Raw genomic sequence first — 6,000 nt, 5'->3', positions numbered from 1 at the left:
CGGAGAGAGGGCTCTCAGGCTGGACGGTGGCGGCCATGTTGGCTCCTCAGGCCTGTGTGCAGAGTGGCAGACTACGGAGAGAGGGCTCTCAGGCTGGACGGTGGCGGCCATGTTGGCTCCTCAGGCCTGTGTGCAGAGTGTGGCAGACTACGGAGAGAGGGCTCTCAGGCTGGACGGTGGCGGCCATGTTGGCTCCTCAGGCCTGTGTGCAGAGTGGGGGAGACTGCGGAGAGAGGGCTCTCAGGCTGGACGGTGGCGGCCATGTTGGCTCCTATCCATGCCGTTTGCCCATTTAACACTAGTGGCAAAGGAATCATATAGCCTGTTTAAAGGAATCATATAGCCTGTTATAAAGGAATCATATAGCCTGTTTAAATGAATCATATAGCCTGTTATAAAGGAATCATATAGCCTGTTTAAAGGAATCATATAGGCTGCTTAAAGGAATCATATAGGCTGTTTAAAGGAATCATATAGCCTGTTATAAAGGAATCATATAGCATGTTTAAATGAATCATATAGCCTGTTATAAAGGAATCATATAGCCTGTTATAAAGGAATCATATAGCATGTTTAAATGAATCATATAGCCTGTTATAAAGGAATCATATAGCCTGTTATAAAGGAATCATATAGCATGTTTAAAGGAATCATATAGCTTGTTATAAAGGAATCATATAGCCTGTTATAATGGAATCATATAGCCTGTTTAAAGGAATCATATAGCTTGTTATAAAGGAATCATATAGGCTGTTTAAAGGAATCATATAGCCTGTTATAAAGGAATGATTATGTTGTTCCTCAGACCTCTTCTCCTGATTTCCTGATAATGATGTAGGCTGATGTAGGCTGTGCTACAGCAGGCATTAACCCTGTACATCCCTGTACATTAACCATGTAGCAGTGCACTCCTCTGCGTTATGGCTAAATGCTCTTCGTTACGCAGCCCTATAAATGTTGCATAATAGTGTCTGAACCGTTTGATCCACCTGCTACCGATACTGTATTCGCGGTGGAGCCGGCTACGTGAGGCCGCGGACAACAGGATTACCCTGCCCGGGGGGCTTAGGCCTGCGCAGGAGAACACCATGTTTACATCTGGCCTGCGCAGGAGAACACCATGTTTACATCTGGCCTGCGCAGGAGAACACCATGTTTACATCTGGCCTGCGCAGGAGAACACCATGATTACATCTGATATGATTGCACGGCAGAGGTCTGAAGGACTGCAGACAACCGGACTGAAGAGAGAGTCATATATGAATATGATCATGACTTATAGATTACTGTTGTGATATTGGTCTCATGCAGCATCGAGTCAAGCGTTCCTCTACTAATCCCCTTCGGGGAAATGCAGGTGTCGTAGCAGCAGGTGAGAGGGGGGGTGGGGGTGTACAGGCTGAAAGATAATAATATAGTAATAATAATACAGTAGAACATAATAATAACAGTGGAATGGCAAGATTTAGGGGCGACAGTGGCTCGGGAGGTAAAGCAGTCGTCTGGTAAGCCAGAGGTTCCTGGTTTGATTCCCACTCATCCTGGGCGGCAGCCAGTCGAAGTGTCCTTGAGCAAGACACTTAACCCCTAACTGCTCCCGATGAACAGGTCGGCACCTTGCACGGAAAGCTGTTATATCAAGGCACCATTTACCATTTAAATGAAACCGCGTCTACTTCTGTTTTACGACTGTATCTACCGTTCTGAGTTGATATTGTGGAAAGGTAAGCCTACATCGGCTCAGTAGCTTACTTCACACATTTAAGGCGGAATCCACAGAGAATGGATTGCGCGAAGCAAATTGCATTCGCGGAGCCTGCTCTGCGTCTGCGAGGTATCCACGGAAGCACATTGCTCGATGAGATACCAGCGCAGACACGCCCAATATGTGTGGCTGCAAGCAGTCTGCACTCTGCACTCCTGACAGTGCTCTTGGCAGAAATGTGTCTGTCGAAATGTAGGGTGCTGTCAAGTTTAGCGTGCTGTCCAAAAAAAGAAAAGAAATTAGAAATCAAGAAATCACTCCATCCATTAACTCAACTGGACTGTCATACTATTCATTTGCACTAGCACTATTGCACTTGGGACATTGATATTATATTATTGATGTTATTATTTATACATGCTATATTCAGTATGTTTGTATGTGGTGATGCTCTAAACTCAATTTCGTTGGACCAACAATGACAATAAAGATTATATTCTTTTGCACTCCTCTATACATTACGAAGTAAACGAAATACAATACAAAATGAACGGAATACTAAAGAAAATAGATCTTATGAGTTATGAACAGTATCTAACTTGTTCGAGAAATATAAAGCCGAGTGCCATAGCCTTCGCAACGCGGTGATAAGGCTATCTGACATTTCAAATGCTTGCTTCTGAGATGATGATCAATACAGTAAACATTTATTTCTGATATAGGTGCTGGTCAGCAGTAATGCAATGTCATGATTATTATTATTCTGAAGTTATTATTATTATTATTATTATTATTATTATTATTATTATTATTATTATTATTATTATTATTATTATTATTATTATTATTATTATTATTATTATTATTATTATTATTAAATAAAAAAATTATTAATAAGAACTCGTCTCCTTCACTATAATCTAAATGAAATCAGATATAGGCCAGGGCTTTACAATTTAATAAAGAATATATATTTAATGGGATAGGAACTAAATTAAATGTACCATACAATGAAATAATATTATAATCATATTGGGCCATATTCCGTTTATATTCCATTTAATTGTATTCAATCTATTTATTAAGTTGTAAAGCCCTGGCCTATATTTGATTTCATAATTAGATTATATTCTAGTGAAGGTTATTATTAATTAATTATTAATTTTATAATAATAATAATAATAATAATAATAATAATAATAATAATAATAATAATAATAATAATAATAATAATAATAATAATAATAATAATAATAATAATAATAATAATAATAATAACTTCGTTCGTCATAAAACCTAAGGTCGCTTATATAGGGAAGAAATAACAAACAGACTGTAGCTAAGGGGCTACACAACCCTGACTATATTTAAATAATGAGCTTGGCAAATACTAAATGATATATTAACCAATATTAAATGTACACAAAATGGCGGACACTCTTATTAACTGGAGGGGTACCAAGTTGAATTATTACATTTAATGTGTAACATAAAAACACACATGTAACATATCACATAATATCCTGTGGTCACATTAACACTTTAGTTGCCAAAGGACGAGTTTAGGCGTCCTTCCCCGCCATGCTCAAGTTGCCGAAGACGCCGTAACTCGTCTTTGATATCAATATTTCAAAAATCTGTGATCGGAATCATATTTCCTTTCCGGGGCCCTGAGACACAAGTGTGATCTCCTCTCAATCCTCTAGCGGTTCAAGACCGCCATCTGGTGGCCGATCGGCAGATCGAAAAAACGGATGTTACCTTTAACCCGGCAGGACTCACTCCATATGTGGTCCGGGCACTCGCTAATGTTAGAGAGACTCAGTCTTCACACAGTGAACATCGATCGCTGCAAATAACTCGAAAAAACAACATGATTTGGACGTATATATTATTATACAACCTGGAAATGGACCGGGTGTTTCAACATCCCATAATGGAAAACTGTCTACCCCACGCTGATCGCCCAACGGCCCGCGGAGACTGGGGTGAGTTTTAGTGTGTAAAATTACCGTCTTCGATACTAACTGCTATGATGAACATTTGACCTGTGAGGTTTTGCCCGCTGCTCACTACCTTTTCTCTGTCTTCTTTAAGCCTACTGTTAGGAATTCCCTATTCTCTGTCTTCTTTAAGCCTACTGTTAGGAATTCCCTACTCACTCTCTCTAGCCCCCACCCTCTCGTTCTTTACCCTTAGTGGCCACACCTGTTTGATATTCTATTATCTCTCGCACCTGTGGTGGCAGGCTAATTAGTCCCCCTGTGGGCTTTAAATACCAGGGCGCTTCCCCTCGTTTTGGCGTGGGGTCGTGTTGTATACTTGCCGAGTCATATTCTCTAAACATCTAGACTCTTTCGGGAGATCCTCTGTCTGCCTATGCTGTTCCATTCTCCGGCGTCGAGATGTTTGCTCCAGCCTTCGCCAGCTGTCGCCGTTGCCTGTGGGGGAGACTGGTCTGCGCTCCCTGTACTTCCACGGGAGGCACCCCAGCGTTCCACTGCAGACCCCCGCGCAGCTGTTCGTCCTGACGCACATCCAGACCAGCGCAGACGCTCTCCAGTCCTCAGCGCGCAACGCGCATCTTCCAAGGACGCTCGAGCTTGGCACGCTCTCCAGACCAGCGCGCAATGCGCATCTTCCAAGAACCCTCGAGCTTGGCACGCTCCTCCGTACCAGCGCACAGACGCGCATCTTCCAGACCTTCGAGCTTGGCACGCTCCTCCGTACCAGCGCACTGACGCGCATCTTCCAGACCTTCGAGCTTGGCACGCTCCTCCGTACCAGCGCACAGACGCGCATCTTCCAGACCTTCGTGCTTGGCACACTCCTCCTCGCAGACGCACCCCGAGGCGTCTCTCGGTTCCGACGCGCACACCAAGGTGTGGCGCGCACTCTGTTCCTCGGCTCCGACAGCGGCTACCCGGTGGACGACGCCCTCGCCACCGCCACTGTTCCGACGCGCACACCAAGGTGTGGCGCGCACTCTGTTCCTCGGCTCCGACAGCGGCTACCCGGTGGACGACGCCCTCGCCACCGCCACTGTTCCGACGCGCACACCAAGGTGTGGCGCGCACTCTGTTCCTCGGCTCCGACAGCGGCTACCCGGTGGACGACACCCTCTCCACCGCCACTGTTCCAGCACTCTGTCCCTCGGCTCGGACAGCCAGCCACCCAGTGCCCTTGCCCCCGTTCCCGCTGCTGTCCCTGTACCTTTACGCATACGCCTGGGTGAGTTTTGATTGTGATGTCACTCACTCAGCGTAGTGCCCTTGCCCCCGTTCCCGCTGCTGTCCCTTACCTTTACGCATACGCCTGGGTGAGTTTTGATTGTGATGTCACTCACTCAGCGTAATGCCCCTTGCCCCCTTCCCGCTGCGTTTCCTGTACCATTACGCATACGCCTGGGTGAGTTTAGATTGTGATGTCACTCTCCCAGCGTATTGCCTCTGTTTTTGGTTCTCACTTAGAATAGTATTTTTGGACTTTACATCTCCCCCTGTGTGTTTGTCACACGAAGATATTATTCCTTTGTTCACTTTGTTATTTGGACTGTTCTGCACCTGCTCTGTTTTTTCCCTTTTGTGCATTAACTATCTCCTCTGTCCTGCAGAGCGGCCCAGATGATTTCCACCAGTCCTCCCAGTTCCTCCCTGTTCCCCAGCCCGCCTCCGCGGCCCTCAGTCCCCTCTTTTCCCTAGTTCTCCCCTTTCTAGTTCCACCTAGTTCCTGGTCCCAAGTTCTCCCCTTCTAGTTCCACCTAGTTCCTGTTCCCTAGTTCTCCCCTTTCTAGTTCCACCTAGTTCCTGTTCCCTAGTTCTCCCCTTTCTAGTTCCACCTAGTTCCTGGTCCCAAGTTCTCCCCTTCTAGTTCCACCTAGTTCCTGTTCCCTAGTTCTCCCCTTTCTAGTTCCACCTAGTTCCTGGTCCCAAGTTCTCCCCTTCTAGTTCCACCTAGTTCCTTGTCCCTAGTTCCCCTAGTCCCCGTTTCTCCTGTTCCCTAGCTCTCCTTGTCCCTAGTCCTCTCTCCCTAGTTCTCCTTGTCCCTGGTTTACCTAGTCTCTAGTTCCTCTGTCCCAAGGCGTTCCCTTAACCTTCCCTTAGGCGTTCCCTTACTTTCCCTTAGTGTTCCCTTTTCCTGCCCGCCTCTTAAAGGCACCTTTCCTTCCCCTCATATTATATTCCTGTATTTGTGATTCTCCCTTAAAGGGACAGTGCCCTTTTCCCTGTATTTCCCTGTTGTTCAATAAATTCTGTTTCTTGGCAAACCATCATACCTGTCTTGTGTTGTGCGAT

This window comes from Notolepis coatsorum (genome assembly GCF_963971535.1).
Source record: "Notolepis coatsorum genome assembly, chromosome: 15".
NCBI lineage: Eukaryota > Metazoa > Chordata > Actinopteri > Aulopiformes > Paralepididae > Notolepis > Notolepis coatsorum.
This window is presented reverse-complemented; position numbering follows the sequence as displayed.